At 30.6% G+C, this 22,141-nt stretch overlaps 2 long non-coding RNA genes across 3 annotated transcripts; one reads left to right on the forward strand and one right to left on the reverse strand.

Moving 5' to 3' along the window:
* The first annotated feature begins 7,328 nt into the window (after window positions 1-7,328).
* LOC143055348 (uncharacterized) lies at window positions 7,329-9,806 on the forward strand. Its single transcript, XR_012971999.1, has 2 exons — window positions 7,329-8,472; window positions 8,595-9,806. It is a non-coding gene; the product is annotated as an uncharacterized LOC143055348 (long non-coding RNA).
* LOC143055347 (uncharacterized) lies at window positions 9,701-21,810 on the reverse strand. 2 transcript variants are annotated; one of them, XR_012971998.1, is made up of 6 exons: window positions 21,665-21,810; window positions 18,893-18,966; window positions 15,312-15,626; window positions 14,586-14,616; window positions 11,544-11,659; window positions 9,701-10,338 (listed from the first exon to the last, which is right to left on the reverse strand). It is a non-coding gene; the product is annotated as an uncharacterized LOC143055347 (long non-coding RNA). The 2 variants fall into 2 exon arrangements; XR_012971997.1 differs by having other exon boundaries at window positions 21,599-21,804.
* Between the last annotated feature and the right edge of the window lie 331 nt (window positions 21,811-22,141).

Raw genomic sequence — 22,141 nt, forward strand, 5'->3', positions numbered from 1 at the left:
CCTTCGTCGAATTTACTTTTCTTTCATGGTTAAATTCTGAAGCAAAACGTTTTTTGTTCATTTTTAAGTTTTATACCGACATGCGGACTTTCTTTTGGGCAATTTAAATCAGATGATTTGGCCACAGTTGAATAACCGAATGCACAGGGAGGCAATCTTTCAAATACTTTATTTCATTGAAATTAGATTACGACTTCGACTGACAAGGCATAGTATACATTGTCCATTACATATATTAACAACTCTTTGTACAGAAATAAAATATTCTTTTTGAATACAAAAACAGTTAAATATATTAAACAAAACTATATGTCACAGTGATATATGAGGGTCTAGATTGGGGCCAACAGGGAGTTTTTAGGGGGGGGGGGGTTGCATCATTTCTATATTTCTATGTTCTGTCATTCTTTTGGTCTTTATTATCTATTTAGTAAGAAATATGCTTATTCTTTAAATTATGGGTCTCTTTTGAATTTGCTACTGCACTACACAAATGAAACTATGTATCAATTTTGATTTATATCGGATTGTAACCAAACACGGGAAAATATAAATATTTCGATTTATTTATGATATATTGGATATCGGAGGGATAACAATCAGTAGATCAGCTGATATTAGTCATGCCCCTGCTTATCCACTACAGTACTAGCAGTTTCTTTGGCCTCACCGAGGTTTGGGTGTAGAAATGACCTAGCTACGCCACTGATGATTAGACGCTCCTCTAACATATAACCTGTTTTAACTCTATACAGAAGGATGTTTTTTCAACGGATGGAAGTCCCGTTACTTTGTGTTATATGACGACAGTAGTCTCTTGTGGTACCAGGACCGCGACTATTACCACCACAAAGGTGGTATTAAACTCAAGGTAATCGTTTTAATATTACTCATATAGCACGTTTTGTCAAAACATCTTTTGAACCTTTAAATAAATATTGTTAAAAATGTATCAAAAAGGCCATTAGTTTCCTCCTTTGAATTGTTTTATATTGTAATTTCGGAGATTTTTATAGCTGACTATGCGGTATGGGCTTTGCTCATTGATGAAGGCCATACGGTGACCTATATTTGTTAATTCCTGTGTCATTTGGTCTCTTGTGGAGAGTTGTCTCATTGGCAATCATACCACATCTTCTTTTTTTATATATCAAATAACATTCTTCAGATCAAACATCTTGATAAGCACAGATTAACCAATAATTTGTAATATCCTTTGATCATTTTATTTAGATGGTAGCTAATTTCATGGCAGTTGGACCAATGTGTCTTCATACAGCTGGATTTCCTCAACTCCCAAAAGGAAGACAGGTTATACATTTAATGGGTGTTCCAGACATCTTTAAAAAAGGAACAAAAAAGGAATATATTAAAATGAACTGGATTTTGTTTACTGCAGGTGATGAGGACATGATGTAAGTAACCTATAGTTGAACATATTTTGTATTTGTTTTGTTGCCGATTACGATATTAGAAGGAGGTTTTATTTGGTTCATTCATTCGTTTTCTTGTATTTGTTAGGTTAAGGTTTTGTTCGAATTTACTTTAACTGAAACTACCTACACTTGCAAGATGTGATATTTTGAAATATATGCAGAATTAAAGCATTTCAACGTTGGTACTGAGAAATTATGTTGTAAAAACGTTCTAGACGATATACATGAATATCATAACGTCGTTTGTATGTCACTTAATCATCGGTTTTAATATTATGCAACAGTAGTGTTGCGATGTTTAAATCTTATCAATTGACTTAGGAGACAAAAACTGAGGGAAACTGAATGAAAGTAAAAGAAATAAAAATAAGACGACTTTTCTAGTATCTATTCAATTATAAACACGAGGTCACTGCGCTAAGCCGAAGTCAAATCTTATCGATCAACCAATTTAAAATTGGAACTGTAAATTGGTTGAAGTGCCTAATTCAGTCTATTTCCCTTTAAACTCTATTGCAGTTTGTAAAAGGACCACTACCCTATTAGAAAAGTGTATATACTATGAAGATTACCGCATCAGATGCGCATCTCGATGTAAACTATTCTTTTTTCTCTTTTATTGCTAGGGCTTGGTTGGAGGCTATCAAACCAACGGTAGGTAAAAATAAATATTACACCTAATATACCATTATATATGTATCTTACGAGTTGAGCGTGTTGTTTTATCGCAACATTCACGACTGCAAATGTAAACCTAAATTTACAACAATGCGTAGGAACTTCTCGGGAAGCTATGCTGAATCTAAATTATGTTATGTCACATAACGTAGACCATGATGCCAAATTTGTGCCACTTAATACGCTGTAATACGCAAATGTGCAACTTCGATGTGTCGATATTTCTGACGAGGGGGCGATGGTAATTTACGAGTTACGTCCCTTTGTTTGACACTCTCATGAACAAACTACTATTATATTAAGCACCATATGCTGTTATTTACATGTGGATATTATTAAAATAATTTGATTAAATATATTTTGATACTTAAGACATGAGCAAAAAATTAGAGAAACACATTTTATCACTTTTCAGAACTCAGTCTCAGTGAAATATAGGCACTATGTGCAATAATATTATTATTCCAAGAGTTAATTTTATATTTATATTTTATATTTTTACTGTTGTAATTAAAATATTTCAACACAGAAATAAAATTTCAACTAAATTAATACAAGGAGTAGCCAAAATATTCATGAATAATTGATCATGACAGGATAAAAATGATCAAAAACAGGAATTCCTTTTTTCATTACTAATACCTGGTTCTACCTTTTTCATTTAAACTTAAAAGAGATCATAATGAAAGTGTTCTGAATGTAAATGAAAGGAAATTAGTTAGCAATCCTTGTATGAATAAAGTGAAACTAAATAACAATAAAGTGTGTCTCAATGACTCCATACAAGTTCTAAATAAATGGGCTCATATTATAAAAAAGGCATTAAACCAATAAATAAATGGTTCTAATCATGAAATTGAAAATAAATAAGAACCAAAAATAGTCAGTCTAACATTTTTCTTCTTCTATTCAAAAACATAATAATAACTATGCATTTTTATATATAACAGTATTTCAGAGCAGTTTCTGAGTGCTAAGTCAACAATTATGCTTTAGATCACAAGTCATAAGTAAGTCACACTTCATGCACTCAAAAAAAAAAAATTACTTGAATTTATTTAAAAGAAGTATTGATTTTACTGAAATCAAGTAAAAAACAAGTAAAAATGTTTGTCAAAAAATGAGTAATTGCTAGTAATGCCAAGTAATTATAAGTTATTACCTAGTAATTAAATGTAAGTAATTTTCCTATGTATCTTAAGTAATTCTTTTAATAAATACTAAGTATTTTTTTTACATATATAATAATTATTTTTTTTATTATAGTAAGTAATTCATTTAATACACATTAAGTATTTCTTCTAATTATTATAATAAGTAATTCTTTTTTTTAAAGTAAGTAATTCTTTCATTAAAAGTAAGACATTCTTTTATTAAAAGTAAGTAATTCTTTTATCAAAAGTAAGTAATTCTTTTATTAAAAGTAAGTAATTCTTTATTAAAAGTAAGTAATTCTTTTATTAAAAGTAAGTAATTCTTTTAATATACATTAAGTCTTTAATTGTAATTCTTTTAATATTTATTGAGTATTTCTTTTAATACTCTAAGTATTTCGTGTACCACTTTTTTTACTTATGGCAAGTAATTTCTGGAAATTCAATTACTTGAAACAGTAAATTTATTTGTAGGCTTTGAGTAATTCTTTTAGATATAAATAGTATATATAAATATTAAATCTACAGATTAATAAAAAAAAATCCACACTGTATTATCATAAATGCATATAATTTGAAAAAAGTAACCTACCTTTTTAAAGAATTATCATATACTATATCCTTTGTTATAATCCATTTCTATTCTTGTTTGTTGTAAGTTAACCTGGGCTACCTTCCCATCACACAAAAATTACTAGGAATTACTTACCAATTACTCACTATTTCTAGCAATTACTTATATTTTACTAGATATGAAAATAGTTACTTGAAACATGTAATTGTTTTACTGAAAAAGTGTGTCTATCAAAAAAATTAATTAAATTAAAACAAATACTAATAATAATTTTACTCACTTGAGTAAATGAATTACTTAATCCATATTTAGGTAATGACTTACCCGTACTGTTTTTAGTAGAAAGAAATAACTTAGATTAAGTCATATATTCAAGAACTACACATTTTTTTTAATTTACTTATTATCTATTTTTAATATAATTTTTATAATGTAAAAAAACATGAATTAGTGTTACTGAAATTACAAATTAACTATTTATTATAAATGTACGAAATTGTATAATATTTCCTGTATTTTTAATAGGTAGTTTTTGATTTGAGACTGAAAAAAATATTCGGCCAATCAGAATTAAGGTTTCATTTGACTGGAGCTCATTCAGTTTTGAATTTGAACAAAAGTTTATAGAGTTTGTTGAAATACTTACACGAGTTACACACATGAAAGGAAAGGAGAACCTTACAAAAAGGACACTTTGTGGGTTTTCATGTTTCTGGCTACTCTTTGTGTACTAATTCAATTAAATGAAAATATATAGTATATAATATATAGTATATAATCTTTGTTCATCTCTGAAAAAAGACAAAATAACAGACAATTTCGCATAACTTCTATGAATGACGATCAACGGTGTTAAGTAATGGTTAAAAGACGGCCAATTTAACATTTTTAAGTATCATTTACTTTTTTTTAAATAGGTTCCATGCTTTTAAAAAAATCGAAATAAAAATATTTCTGACTATTGGCAAGTAAGAAACAGAAAAGAGAAAAAAATTCGAAATTGGCGCCACATTATTTTTTCCGCGAAATTGACGCATTTTCTGAATGGTGGGTTTTAATATCAGTACCATTGTTGTCTTAAGAAAGTAGCAACAACAGTCGTTTCTAAGGGCTTGCTTTCTGACTGAATGATTTGACATTTCATATTGATTTTTTTTAATTAAAGCTGCCACCACCTCCTGCAAGACCTGAGCGTCCTCCTCATTCAACCAATAGTCATTCGGCTGGACCATCTCCACCTACAAATGTTGTGCAATGTAAGTATTAAAAATAAAAATATAAGACACCAGAAAGATCAGGTATATGAACGCAATTAAGCATTACTATTTAAAGATACTTTTATGCGTTCTCAAATGATAAAAATAAAATAAGAAATTCTTTATTTAACGAAAGAATGTACAAAAACTGATTCTAAGGACGTAAAAGAAGGACGATAGATTTCAAAGGAGAAAATCCCAATCTAATCCTAGTTGAAAACAGCACTGCCATGACAGACAGTACTAAAAAACAACACAGAAAACTAGACTGTCCAACATGAACCCACTAAATCAACGGCTTGATATAACACTTTTTAAGGAACTGATCGTTCATGCTATAAAGAACGGAGGATCTTTTTATTTTGATAAATAATTTGATTTTAAAATGTATTTGTTTGTTGAATGGAAGATGTATATTTATTATAAATATATTCATTTGACGTGATAATAATATGCCTACAACAATGTCAACTGAATTGTCGTAGAAATTTTCATGAAAAATGAAGTTGTCGTACTATTTTCTAATGCTTGTAGATCTGGAAATGACATTTCGTATAATGGCGACTTACAGATAATTGAATTGTCTAGTTTTGTCGTGAATATTACAGTTGATTTCAATTCCTTCGATCGATATAGTCAAGCGGTTGATTTTGTCACGTTTTTTAGACTTCCTTTGTTTTTTAATTTAGAAGATTTCGGTATATTTTTTTTTAATTGTTTTCTGTCACTTTTACAGAGGTTTCCCAGGAATTGTCTTTTTGATATAACGACTTTTCCTATTGAACAAACACATACATTATTCAGTTTTGTCCATACTTAAAATGTGCTGCCACCTAATAATCATGTACACACAATGTGGATAGTACATTTCCCTGATAGAAATATACATTTGATCATTACTGCAGGCAGGGTCATTCTCAGCGCGTCCACACAATATTTTGTGAAATTAACCGGTAGTTATTCATTTGTTTTATCAATATCTGCGTGATAAAACTATTGCTAAGTTCAATCACTTACCAGGTTAGGACGTCAGGTCTTTTTTTGTTGTTATTTTAAATTCCTTGACTCCAAATCTCGTAAAAAATTATCCAGAAGCTAGTGAACATTAGGTTGTTCTCATTTACAATTAGGGAGAAATAAGAACGTCAACTGTTCTTAAAAGATTTTTTTTCATGTTATTTAAAGTGCAAAAAGTTTGTTACTGTATTAAACAATTATAAGAAAAGAAACCAACGACCCATTCACCCCTCTAGATCAAGAGTGGGTGTCTCGGGAGCTTTTGTGTCAAATGACTGCTTTCTTAAAATCGTAGTAAAGTACTCACCTATTCATGGTTCATGATTTATTTCAGACCAACCACAAAGTAAATTACCTGGGAATAGGGAGGAACGAAGCAACACAGACTTTACAACCGGTTAGTAATTGTCTTACGAATAAACCAATACTTTGTGTATCCTATATTTGAAGTTCGAGTAAGTTTTACATAAAACTTATTTTTGCCAGAATTAGATGATTAGGTTATAGTATCGCCTTTTTTTTTCTAATGATCTCTAAATATTAGTTTCCTTATGAATGCAAGCAAACATTTTTGAGTCATAAAATTAAAATAAAGTCAATTCAAAAACAATGATCGTCTTCAAACCACGACTAAAGCAACCTTGAACACACAACAAAGTTGACCTTGTAACACTTGAAGTTTACATGTTTACCTTGTAACACTATACGAATAACATTAAAATAAAAAAAATGACTTTCAAACGTTATGGGGCTGAAAACGACACTAACAATATAACCCAAATAATCAGTACTTCATTGAAATGTATCGGAGGCAAGGTTAGATGTCATATTGTACTTTTTAGGTGTAATCCTTGGAGGAGCCATAGGTTATGGTCTTGGTGGTTATGGACCAGGTTGGGGCTGGGGCTGGGGATGGGGATGGGGACCAACTCCTTACGGTGGGTTCTGGGGAAGTTGGAGTGACTTTGGTGACGGTGGAAGCGTGGACATCGATCATATTGACTATGATTGTGGTAATGACAATGATTACGGATATGATACACACGATATTGGTGACTTCGAGGCTGGAAATGATGGCGCTGGAGGAGACTTCGGTGATAGTGGCGGTGGTGGCGGCGGCTGTGGCGGTGGAGATGGTGGTGGTGGTGACGGAGGTGGTGATGGTGGAGGTGGTGGGGGAGGGTGTGGCGGCGGGGGTTGTGGCGGTGGTGGGTGTGGTGGTGGGGGTTGTGGTGGCGATTGAAGCAATGATAAAGAGTCTTATAAATTTATGAAAGACTTGAAATTGTAGAACTTTCATTAACATTATTTATCCCAAAGAAAAGTAATTTGAAATCAATAATTATATCAATGTGAGTCATTGATTTCTTGTCCGTGCCTGTAATTTCATTTTGTTTTCTTTATTTGTTTGCCATTTTTAAGAAAAAAACTCGAAATTTTAGAACATATTATTTACCTAATTACTCCAAAGAAAGGTAATTTAAACGAATAAATATATATTAACGCTTTGCCAATAACTCCTTGTCCCTACTTGAAGCTATATTCTGCTGTCATTGTTCGTTTAACATCTTTCAACGAAAAATTAATTTTGTTGTAAACTTTGGACACAGCAGTACCAAACCAAACTAAACGATTGACTAGTGGTTAGTATCTAATTGATGTTATTATTACAAATAATGCATTAAATGTCTTTCATCGTATGATATATTAAAGTCTTTATTTATTTATTTGCGATCAAATATATGCATTCTTGCTTGTTGTTTTAAATGGAAAAACTGGCAATATCTGATTACTTATACTTTTTATTATTATATTGCATTATCTCACATATATTTATCTCACAGAAATTATATTAATTTTCTTGTTTATACAGACTGTACATTGAGTTAACAATTCATTACTAATAACTGGAAATGTTATATATTTTTAATATGTAGCTGTTTCTCAATTAAGCAAATCAAGTATTCTTTACTGTAATAAAAGATTTATTTTTCCATATTCATGCTTCTTATTTGGACATCATGTGTATTTCAGTCATTAAATTAAAGACGTATATTCGATTAATTAACTGTTTAATTGGTGTTTGTTTAAGCCATGTATGAACAAAGCTAGATGATAAAAAGAGCTTGTGTAGGCCTATGTTCATATTAAAAAAAAACTCTCCAACATTGTAGATAATAGAATTCTTGACAAATATCTCCGTATGGTTGTTCTCGTATTGCTGATCATTTTGTTTGTTTAGTTTCAAGCTATTTTCTTTAGTTTTTGTTCAAAATCATCTTCGCTAGACAAGGGTTGCGATCCAGTCACCTTCTGTCAACACTTGGCGTATAACAATAGATTTTCCAAGACACGAGGTATTTATTTTTATTGGTCGAAGTTGTAACCGACTGCGTAAAAATCAAAAAGCACCTTTAAGGTGGATAGAGAATATTCGACTGCGAAAACATTCACGCATGGGTTATCATACGCACGAAAGGTTGGTGTCGTAAATTCACTATTATTTTTTTAAATATTTTGTCACTAAAAACTGTTATTGTTATTATGTGTATCTGTGAAAAACTCAAAATGTTTAAGTTCTTAATTAACTTATTGAACTGCCGGGAATTGTTTCTCGCGTAAATGTTGGGGTGTCAACATATATTTAAGTTCTGACTTCATGATATTTGTAAACACTATACACAACCATTTGTACACCTCTACACTGAAAGAATTCAAGTGATGTCATTGGTGAAGAATGCTGATGTCGGAATGGGCTTTTTTCTTCTGGTAGATAGCGCATCATAGTAATCACAAAGGTTGGCTCAGTCTGCCAAAGGAGTAGAGAAACGGACTGGATCGTTACCAAGTCTAGCGAAGATTGCTCAAACACATATAGTCATTTTAGATAAGTTTGACCTATCTGCATTATCTGTTGTCAATGGTTGGTATAAATTCTGACTTTGAAACTACTCTTCCTCTATTTCGTCAAATTACCCGGAATTCAAACTAGTAATAAGATAAGCAGTAAGTTCACCATACACGAATTTAAATTTTGTCTTAGAATGATATTTATTCGGATTTTCAGCTTACTATTCTTGTAGTCTAGTGTTACTTATTTTACTGCTTTTGATTTTATTGAACGAAGCGGCAGTATATACAGAATCATTTATCTAACATTGTCATAAATCGGGAGGCCTATCTAGCCATTTAATCAGTTTCAATCAACCTTTTTTCTTCTAATGTCTTGTATCAAGTCAGAAATATAACTGTTGTTATCGAATAATTCGTTTTTATTTTTGTAAGCGTTTTTTTTTGTTTTTTGTTTTGTTTTGTTTTTTGTTTTTGTTTTTTTTTTTGTTCAATACAGTGTTTTTGTTATTTTTTTGTTTTTCTCTTATAGTTGATGTGTTTTTCCCAAAAGTTCAGTTTGAAACCCAGATCTGTTTTCCTCTTAATCAATTTTTGACGATAGAACACCTGTATACTACTGTTGCCTATATTGATCCATACAACGTGAATGACTGCTAACGATAACTTGCTTTCTCTCAGAACGAGTAAGGAATATTTTTCTATAAACTAAATATGGCATAACTAATTTTAGAATTATTGACTTTAAGATTTATTTTTATTCATAGTTCATTTGTGTTTGGCTTACTAATATATTTTGCGATTTTTATTAATATTAGTTAATATAGAAATATCAAACTTTTGTATTATGACAGCCTTATATGTTGTACCGCTACAAAACATTAAAAGGCACATCACTTAAATATATTTTGCCTAGCACTATTCCAGTTTGAAGTTTGATGAAACGTATATTTTCTCGAAAGTCGTTGAGCAAGCTTGAAGCGTTATTGTTGCAGATTTTTTTTTCTTTTATCTCCGATATTCTAGTTTGCCTTTCGTCGTGAAGACCATTTCATTCCCTCTTATGTGTTGAAGGCTGATGCGTCCATACCATGGATAGGGGAAATAATGTAAAAAGTATTGTGTGTACTTTACGCGAACATTACAACCTATGAAAGGTTTCTTCAATATGATTTCATAGTTTTTGCCGCTTTCAATATCAGCATTATTCATTCCTTTTGTTGTACTTTTTGACCACAATTCAAAATATCCATATTTCCCAAAACTTGTATCAGTGCGTGTTTGTGGTTTAGAAGATACAAATGACACTTCAATCCTCGTACAATATTCGTTATATATAATGAACTTGTTTGTATAAATGCCGTCTTTATTTCCTGAAATTCACAAAACATAATTCTGTGAAACAACTTTTAAATTTAGTTGTTATTAAACTGAAGCAAGCACCAACAGCAACTTATTTGGATCAATTAGAAAGTGTCTGATACCATGAAAAAGAATAAAGGTAATATTGAACACAAATGTTTGAAATCGGGTCATCAAACACAATAAAAGCTTGTTCCAAAGATAACTTTTGAAAAAAAAGACTTCTATTATCAAGGAATGATTCCAATGAAATTACATTTCTGTTTTATGCATGTTGCATCTAAATCTGAATACCTATATATTCCAATCCCAGAAAATAAGTGTCAAGTTGGACATAATATTATTGAATCATAATGCATTTAGCTGCAGTTCCTTAACGACACCTAATTGTTTATTTTTCGTTTTCTTTATGTTCCTGTGTGTATGTTATCGTGTCGTAGTCATTGTGTCCATAGTATTTTTCCCTCTGGTTCATATTGTAATTTTAAAAGAAATCTATGTACATGTTTCTCGAAGATTTGACAAAAGTACTTGCTTTATGCCAGGTAGAACATTACCACGCATTCGATTTCATTTACTTCAGAAGAGTGTATTTTTTAAAAACAGCATTCTGTTTTTAGCGTCTTATCATTAATGTATCAAAAGTTCTAAAGAGAATAGTTAAATAAAAAAAAAGCAAAGAACAAGCCATTCAATATATATTGAAAATTAATAAATTATTCAAAGTAAAAACACAAAAATACTGAACTCCGAGGAAAATTCAAAAAGGAAAGCCCCAATATCAATAGATATCAATCTTATTTGTTTTGTCATTAGTATATATTGTTGACAGTTTATAATTGATTTGGCGAAACAAATTGAATGATAGTTATCCGATTCTAAATTACTGTTTTAGGTTCAAAAAATTTCAACCATCATCTAAATATAAAACAAAATGGTAGATACACAGTACACATACAGAACTTCTCCGTCGAAGACAAACTGTCAACGCATGCAAAAAAGTAAAAAGAACAACAAAATTGCAAACTTGTCAGTCATAAATAGTCATCAACGTACCTAGCGTTTTAGATTAGTTCCATTTAGTCCTGATTTATGCTACGATGTTTATAAAAGTGATAATTTTCCAAATAAAAAAACAAAATGCAAATATTTAAATCATAAGATACAATGGAACTAAGTTTAATTAACATTTGTTGAAAAAAATTAATTAGTTTACCTTTAAAAGGGTCGTCTGTTTCAAGTTGTTCATAAGTTAGTGTTTTACAACATATACAAATGACAACTGCTATCAGAAGTATGGTCAGAACAGAGCCTCCAGCAATTATCAGAACGCTGAAAAAAGGTATTATTTTAACAATTTATTGAAGAAAAAAATGTAAAAGTTAATTATTTGTTACTATTAAGGTAGATTATAAGTAAATGTTTTTTGTGACAGAATTTTCTTATATTTTGCTGAAATGAAGATTTTACTATGTTTTTTTCAAAAATATAATAAAAAGTATGGGTCACCGTGCTATTTTTCAAGCTATGAGTCGTTAAAAATTGCCTAAATTTGGTTAGTTTGTTCATGAAAAAACACATAAGAGTGCATAAAAAATATTCTATGAGACAGAATTTTGAAATAAATTGTGAGAAGAAAGCTTTCATAATATGTTTTAAGAATATAAAAAAAAGATGGTGTCACCGAACATGTTTTCTTGTCACAAGTAAAAATGAAAAATGTCCCTATAAGCCCAGTATAAATTTTGTACTTAAAGAGTTATCTCCCCTTAAACTGCTCATTTGAAAAAAATGATTTTTAAAACAAAAATGTTTGATATTTGTTAAAATATTTTGAATAATATAATAAAATAACAGTTTTTCTTTATATAAATAAACAGTCTAACTATTAAATTGCAAATCTGTTTCCAAATTTGCTGATTTGGGCAAATAACTAGACCGATTTTTTACTGTGATTGTACAATCCAAGATGGCGGTGTACCATAAATCTACCTTAATCATATGATCAGATGCATTGTGTATTTTATTGTTTTTCGCTGATGATTTTGTTATGAGTTCGAATTCACCTTGTGTATGACGGGATTATTCGAATCACTGTTTGGATATCAGAGACATATTGGAAATAAATCTAAAAGATATTGTAACAAATGTCTGTTCTTTGAAAAACTAACTAAAGAATGTATGTTGATATTTTGTAGTTTAGTGTTACGTCCATTTTAATAGTACTAGTGTACATTGATGCGTATAATGTATTTACAAAAGACATACGGAGTGTTAGAAATGAAAATAAAATCTTCAAAAATAATAACATATAGCAGAAGAAAAAAAAATCATTTGGATCTCTCGTGAAACCTCACCAACTTGACCAGAGGATCAAAAGTATGTCTAAACATTGTGTCTGATAATCAATAAACAACAATTTCTGTTTGAAACCACTGAGCAAATCAAGACCGAAAGCGATCTCAGACTATCTAATAGTGTCGAATATGATTTACTTAAAAATAAATTGCATTTGACTAATGCTACCGATACCAAAATAGTATACAGGTGTGATACAACAAAAAATATAGTACGTCGCATCCGGTTGCTTACGGTAAAAGGTCGAAAAAAATATTCCCTTGAATTTGACAACTGTAGGAAATAAATCCTACGTTTCATTGCAGTAAACAATTTCTTATTCATAAAACCTATATCTTATATGTTTTAAAGCACAATTCTGTTTTTATTGGGTGTTTCAATATAATATTTTGGAAATTTGAGGTTGTTGGTATTGGTTACTACGGCTTGTACACAGGAAAAATATGGGTGCAAATTGAATTTTGTGATGGCTATTTTTTTGTATGCAATAAACTGTTATATAAAATTTGGCTGTATTACTGGACAGGAAGAAAATTAACTCATGTCAAGTATTTCATTATCTAAAATAAAGATAAATTCTTCACATTTTTTTGAAAAGTGCAAATAAAACCAAGAACAACAGAACAAAACAGTAATGGTATAAATCATAACCTACATTTCTGAAATAACGTAATCCTATGTTAAATTGAAATTAAACATTTAAGGAATGATTATAATATAAGCTGAGTCTGAAGAAATATCATTAAAATGAAGTGCACACTGAAAACTCACGTAACGGGTTATTTTTAAGTACATTTTTGCTATTATTTTGCATATGGATGTCGTCACGGTCAAATAACAAAATTATACAATTTAGCTGATAGACAAAATGACGTCAACCAATCAGACGCAGTATAACATGAAGAATTAAACTCTAAAGATCAATTTAGATAGTAAAAAAAAACATTGAGTAACAATAGCATTTGCGGTATTAATTTTCCAGTATTAAATTGGCATTTGAACAATTTTCAAAACGTCTCTTAACACTTCAAACAAAAATATCGATCTCCAAGGCAATTTCAATAAAGAGAGTTTCAAAAAAACTGGCACAATCAACCGCTATCAACAATTAAACGATGAAAATACAACTGACCAATTTTTGACTAAGTAGAGGCTTTTTACAACGGAAATGATTGGTTAATCTTCCTTTTAACGCTAACTTCCAGTGGTGTGACGGATGTATATGATTTCTTTATACAGACAAATTCGGTTGACGTACGTAAACAGGCATAATACTTTAATGGAACAATTTATTGGGATCTATTTCGTTAAAACTGTGACAACATACATCACAAACATACTCTAAAACTGATTAAAAAAATCCAAAAAAGCAGACAAACAAGTTTAACAAAGACGCCAACAAAAAAATGAATTTGGCAACGACGTCAAGACAAAAATTCGTCTTTCACAATGCGTACTGTATAAAGAACTCAGTGTATCGATATAGCAAAGATTAAGTAGATATTAACACAAATACAAGGATTGACAATATACCAAACACTGTTAAAACTCCGCTATAGTGCAATCCAAAATGATGGGGAAAAAATTAATCTGCCTAAAGCATTGCCCCCAACTGTTCAAGTTGACGAAAAACTGACAAAAATCCAAAATGACAATACAAATTGTTTCACAAGACGAAACATAGAATACGTATGAACTTAGAACCGTGGATTTTGTCAGGTGCACTGGAGGGGTGAGCAATTCCTTAACATCTCTTTTTTGTATCTTAAGTATTTGCCCTCATGGTTATACATGTTATATGATCTGTTATTATAAAGTACAAAAAAATAAACTTATCCTTTAAAAAAAAAACATGAAAAAAATACTTACAATACACTGACACTAAGGATAAAGTACTTACAATTCAGTGATACTAAGTCCAGATTGGTCATCTAAACAAATTAATGAATACTTGTACTATTGAATTTAAATAAAACAATCTATGTAATCCATGTTTTAGGATCAATATATAATACAAACAAGCGATCATTCAGGTATAATGAAAATAAATAAATTAGTGTAAGTTTTACTTTTGTGTGCTATTGTTCCTTCTGTTTTTTTTTTTTTTTTTTTTTTTTTTTTTTTTTTTTATTATTTATTTCTTTTCAACATATTTCTGAATTATAAGTGTATAATCAATTATATTATGGACATAGAGATGTCACATCGAAACGTGTTAGCCTAATAGTCATTTAAAATGCTTCCTGTTTTTGTAGGTAATCTTAGCATGTCAAATTGAAGAAAAAAGGGACAAATAAGGAACGTGCAGATAAGTAAAACAAATGTGATGTGGTTTTCTTTCTTTTTTTTTATTTCTAAAGCGAACCAATGATCTGTTTAAGTGCAAATCACTTTCATATATTTCACAGAAGTATCCATTGCTTTCCTTTTTTTATTAAGTTCTTTTGTGCTCAGGAATAACATTTATATATTAAAAAGGTTTTCGAAATGTCAAATAATTAAAGTTTGTTTAACCGTTTTCGACTTAAACTGTGTATTATTTAAATGACTGATTGAGGTAGAAGATTTGAAGAACATTTAACACTGAATAATGAAAAGAGATGGTCCATATATTTGGTTTACCTACTTTTGAAAACATCATCTTTGTGTAAAACTAACTTGTCTCCCAACTGCAGTCCATAATCACAGGAGTAACTAACGTTCATATCAGCTTGTGTAAGATTGTTGATGATAAGACTAAAACCATCTGTTCGAACATATCCCGAATACTTCTGTGGGACTGATATGCTAGCAGTTTTGACGTTTTTAAAAATTGTGCGTTTTGTAGGAGTCCATAAATACCATCCTGCATCTTCCAAACAACAGTTAGACACGCTGCATAACAATATTAAGGTTTGTCCATAGTCAGACACTTTGTGTTCTACTTTCCATCTTAATGAATCTACAAGTAGTATCAAACTTTGTACAAATAACCAAAGAGTGCACCTATTTTCTGGAAAGTATATTATATAATAAGGCCAAAATAAAAATTTAGCTTGTAGGGCGTTTGCCGACCGACCCACTCAAAATGGTGCCGACTCGATAATATTTTTTTTCGAGTCTGACATCGCGGGTCTGGGTTTCCGACCTCCGAAATTTAAGCAGTTTCTAAATCGGTATCTTTAAACTGTTTGCTCCCATCGTAATTTAACAAAAGCTTTTATGCTACATTGATTTATCCGATGAAATAATCAGCACTTTTGTTTCGGTTGTTCAGCTGTACAATTTCGATCACATGATTAACTAGATATAGGAAGATGTGGTGTGAGTGCCAATGAGACAACTCTCCATCCAAATAACAATTTTAAAACAAGTAAACCTTTATAGGGCAATGTACGGCCTCAACACGGAGCCTTGGCTAACACTGAACCACAAGCTATAAAGGGCCCAAAATTACTAGTGTAAAACCATTCAAACGGAAAAACCAACGGTCTAATCTATATAAAATTAAAAAAACGAGAAACGAGAAACACGTATAAATTACATAGACAAACGACAACTACTGTACATCAGATTCCTGACTAAGGACAGGTGCAAACATTTGCAGTGGGATTAAACGTTTTAACGGATCCAAACCTTCTCCCTTTTTCTGAAACTTTAGCATTACATCACAACATAGCAAACACACGATAAAATATCAATTGGCAGGCTTAACTCAATCAAAAAACGTATATTAATACACTATTAACAAATAAATTTGATCTGCGATATCTGAATGCAAATGCACAGTTAATAAAATATTAGGGACAAAAATTCAAGGCCATAAAGCAAACAAACAAGTCCAAACAAAGCTATATCAAGACACCACTGCGAAATATTTAACCCTTCGAAAATATTCAATTTAGAAAAAAAAACGGTTTGATCAAAAATACAGGTAAATCTTGAAGCTTATACAAATGTAGTAAGAACAAGTGATATTCCAAATAATAACTGTTTGATTTGCCTGAGATTAATGATTCACCTTTAAAAGTCAAATATGGGAGGGATCAGTTCAATGAAAGAACATAATGGCGTCATTGGCAGATCTCGAACTGTCAAAAACACCTAGTTATTTCCCAGAGTTTTCACCTTTAAGAATAAAAAGGTGCATAAACTTCCTGAAATGGGTGGATAGTGCTCAATAAATCATTCCCAAAGCATTTAAGTAAAGGTTTACCCTTTCTCTGACAACGTGGTCCTCGTCTATTTTTTCAATCATATACGATTATTTCATTACTGTTTAGTGGTTTCAACTAAACTGGTGAACCATCATGGCTTGAAGGAAGTATTCCCGTTGTCAAGGGATTCATTACAATTTCGTATTTTTACGATTTTTTTACCTTGCATCGTGTATTTTTTTCAAAATCGAATAGAGAACAAAATAAAACAAAATCTCGTAAATGATTATAAAATATTGTGTTATGCCTTTCAATTATCAATGAATGTCATTTTAATGTTATTTTTAAATCGAAATTAAAAGGGGATTTAAACATGTAAAGTTTTAATAATACTTAGTAATCTGACATCTTTTTGTAAAGCTGATGAGGTTTTCGCATACAATATGCAATATACAAAACTTAAATGCATCAAAGTACAAGTTATATTAATGACCGTTGGCAAGTATCTGGTCCCCTCTTTAAATGAATTGAATTTAATAATTTTATTAAAATAGGTATACAAGTTTAAACAAATTACAAATTTGTATGTTTTTGTTGTTTTTTAATATTTTTGATTACATTGTTACACATTTTTAACCTGCCAGTATGCTATTATATATCTTATTTATGAGAAATGCGTATCAATCAACATATAACATCTTCTTATATTATTTCAAAGAGTGTTTATCAGCTACAAAACCATCAGATTGATGCATGCATAGCAACAAAACCTTGTACTTTCTGTTCAGGGTTTATGTTATCTATTATGTTTTAATCAAAACTGTTTCTACTGTTAAGTACTTAAAAATAATGAACAGATCTTACATTTTGTTAGCTTGTTGTAAACATGTAAACTAGCTATTACACAAACACACTGCATACAAATTACAGTGTTTATGTATAATTTTCTAATAATATTTTATATCTGATCTTGTGTAGATTATCTAATTCCGACTATGGATGGAAGTCATGTGTGTGTGTTGTACATTTTCAGTACATCCCCCATCCCCATCCTAATTGATCAGATTGACTAAAAGAGTTATCAAAGGTACCAGGGTTATAATTTAATACGGCAGACGCGCGTTTCGTCTACATAAGACTCATCAGTGACGCTCAGATCAAAAACGTTATAAAGCCAAACAAGTACAAAGTTGGAGAGCATTGAGGACCACATCCAAATTCCAAAAAGTTGTGCCAAATACGGCTAAGGTAATCTATTCCTGGGATAAGAAGATCCTTAGTTTTTCGAAAAATTCAAAGTTTTGTAAACAGGAAATTTATAAAATGACCATATAATTGATATTCATGTCAACACCGAAGTTCTGACTACTGGGCTGGTGATACCCTCGGGGACGAAACGTCCACAAGCAGTGGCAAAATGTTTTTACTAGGATAACTCGAAATTATGGTGACCTTAATGCGGACCTGGCATTACAACCAATGTGTGTTCAATCTGATATTATAATATTAGCGACCATTATTATCAAGCATGATTTATGAGTATCTGTGCTACAAATGCAGAAATACATTTTTATGAGTTCATTTTTGCATACTTCCAATTTTTTTTAAGAATGGACAGATGTTAGAGAAATATTTATTACGATTTCTGGAAAATCTGCATACAAATGTATATTTGAGTTATCAAAATGGGATTTCATATAAATACGCAACTCAACCAATCTCAATGTTCGCATGCATAAATTCCTCGAAATGATTTCTGAATTGACCTGAATCTGAATTTCTTTCTGATATTATGATATTAGCGACCATTATTATCCAGTATATATGAGTATTTATTTTGCAAATACAACAATAAATGAGTGCATGTATTACTAGTATACTTTCAATTTTGGAAATATATATGACAAAGTTAAAGAAAAATCTGCAAACAAATGTATATGTGAGTTATCAAAATTGTAATTTTATATTAATACGATATTAATACGATACTCACCCAATCTCAATGTAAGTGCTAATAAATACCTCAAAATAATTTCTGAATTCTGTATTAGAAACAAACTTCTTAAATTACCTGCAAATTGTAGTATAAACATCAGCAGCAGAAAATAAAAATAAAATACAGATTGATCCATAGCTGATGAAGACCTACAATAAACAAATATAAACAAGTTAGTTGCATTATTAAACATTATAGTATTCTCAAAGATATAAGTACCCATATACATATATACTAGTTCCTCGAAATCACACTAAACTCTGAAACACATAACAAAAAATGCCTCGACTCGATAGTATCTAATATTCAGTACAAAACGAACCACCTACATGTAGTGTCAAGGTAGGATTTATACGTCTTAATTTGATATTTATATGAAATTGTAAAGTGAGAACACTAATATAACTATTTATAACTATTTATAAAATTGAGAATGGAAATGGGTAATATGTCCAAGAGACAACATCCTTACTAAAGAGCAGCTAACAGCTGAAGGCCACCAATGGGTATTCAACGCAAAGAAACAATCCCGCATCCGGAGGTGGTCTCAGGTGGCCCCTAAATAAGATTGAGTACTAATTCAGTTCAAATAGACGTCACTCTAAACACCAAAACATGTGTCATCCTATATTTTGACTTTGGCTTTTACTTTATATGATTACATTATAAACCAATGGGACTCCATGCATTAAGTTGCAAGCCATATGACCTTGACAATGCAATCCAGTAGCGACATTGCATTAACAGTCACCCCACCCTGCCTTAAAAAGACGTACATGTGTTTTATTGTGTTTGTTTAATATTAAAGTATATGGAATTATTATGTTTGTTTAATATTAAAGTATATGGAACCATACAGTTTTGCAATAGTTGTGAAGAAAACCAGGTTCAACCCATCATTTTTTCATAAAATGCCATGTATCAAGTCAGGAAATGGCCATTGTTACATTATAGTTCGTTTCTGTGTGTTTTACATTTTGGTGTTGTGTCTCTGTTGTGTTATAATTCTCTTATATTTGTTTCCAAAAAAAACATTGAAACAATTTGATAAGCTCAACATACACTTTTTTGTTACTGGCAGTATGTGTGAAAACTTGCTAACTAAGATGATCAAGTAATAGAGGTTAATAAGAGTATATTTGACATAAAAACTGTTACATGTAAATCATTGAATTATGCAAATTAATGCTGATATATTTTAATTTTGCTTAAAACTGCATAGAAACATTCACATTCAGATGAAAGGATGCGTGCTATCAGACAGTATTATGATATACTTAATTGGTATTCATTTGAAAATGTTAACTATTTCTTGAACAGGTCGGGTATACTGCCTTATACGAGTATGTATAAAAGAGGGACGAAAGATACCAGAGGGACAGTCAAACCAATAAATCGACAATAAACTGACAACGCCATGGCTAAAACTGAAAAGGACAAACAGACAAACAATAGTACACATAACACAACATAGAAAACTAAAGAATAAACAACACGAACCTATAAGTTATAGATATAGGAAGATGAAATATGAGTGCCTATGAGACAACTCTTCATCAAAGTAACAATCAATAAAGGTAAACCATTTTAGGTCAAGGTAAGGCCTTCAACCTCGAAGCTTCGACTCACACCGTTCAGCAATCTATAAAGCTAAAAAGCTTCAAAAAAATACTAGTGTAAAACCATTCAAACAGGAAACAAATGGTCTAATATGTATAAAAACGAAACACGAGAAACACTTATGAACCACAAAAACACTTTAACAGACGACAACAACTGAACATCAGATTCCTGACTAAGGACAGGTGCAAACAATTGCATCGGGATTAAACGTTTAAATGGTACCAGACTTTCTCCCTTTTCTGAAACAATAGTATAACATCATAACATAGAAAAGACACACTACAAAATATAAATTGAAATGACTTAACTCAATCAAAAAACGTTGTAACAGAAATTTACACACAATGAACGAATAAATTTGATCTGTGATACAATGTAAATACGTAGATATAGGAGTGCCAATGAGACAACTCTCCATCCGAATAACAATATAAAAAAGTAAACCCATAGTTCATAACAATAAGGGATGATTAAAGAACATCAACTATGAAAAAAAATTAGCATGATAATATCTATCATCTTTATACGCAAATACATTTATTTGTTTTCACCTAATTACTTGACCAATCCGTTTAATGAATTAAAAGCATGATGAACAACTTCATGTACGTGCTTACAATTTACCAAGAACACTTATTTTTACTGATATGCAACGCATTTTTTCACTGTTCGCCGGAAAAAGATCTCAAGGTTTTTCTTCATAATGTTTGACAGCATTTACAGACTATGAGCTAAAGCATGAATTATATGCCTACATGAACAATTTATGTTTCAGTCGTTAGAAAATATTGATTGAAGTTCTCCAACAATAGCCAATAATATAACAGGTCGTTAAACAAGGATTATAGATATTTCTTCACAGGTCAGCAACCAATCGACCCAAAAATTCAAAATATAATTAAGTCTACTTGCAATGAAATTAAGACAACCGGTGGCAAATGACATTTCTAAATATCAAAAATTCACATCGTTTTAATAGATGTTAAATACAAGTATATATCTTTTTTTTAGCACAGAGTTTATTTGTATTAAATGATTTTGTTTTTACTATGTTGTGCCTCGATGGTTGAAAGTTATTATGTTTGTAATAAACTTTATTCATTCATTTCATTCTTATTCCCCTGTATACCTAATTCTGCGAAACTACGTGATACTTACTTTCACTTCTGCACAGTTGCTTATTACGCGAACTGATATGTCATAGTTAAAACATTAATTATCTACCTCAGATGTTAAAAGTGCATCCTATTTATCCTTTCATAATGTTTGAATTATCCCAGATCATATTTGTCAACAAGAAGGCCATTTTGGTTTACTTTCAATTTTGTAAACCGATGTACCATATCTGGAGTGTATCGATTGACTTCCACTTCCTAATATTTTCAGAAAATATAGTCTGTTTCAAATTAGAGACTTGAGTTAACAGCTGATTTTGACATTTTAACAGTATTTGAAATTAAGGTATTTTGCGCACAATACTTTACGTTTAAGGAAGTTCGCTACTCAGTTTCAAAATAACAAGCTTTTCATAACATTATTATATATTGATAGGGGATTAATAAAGAAACTAAAAGAGCGAACAAAATATATAGGTCAGTGTGCTTGTTTTCGAAATATTAGTCATTGAAATTTTAGCTGGAAAATGTATCTCATGATTTTTCACAACTTTATCATTGACAAGTTTAAGTTCACAAAAACTAT

This window comes from Mytilus galloprovincialis, chromosome 12 (genome assembly GCF_965363235.1).
Source record: "Mytilus galloprovincialis chromosome 12, xbMytGall1.hap1.1, whole genome shotgun sequence".
Lineage (NCBI taxonomy): Eukaryota > Metazoa > Mollusca > Bivalvia > Mytilida > Mytilidae > Mytilus > Mytilus galloprovincialis.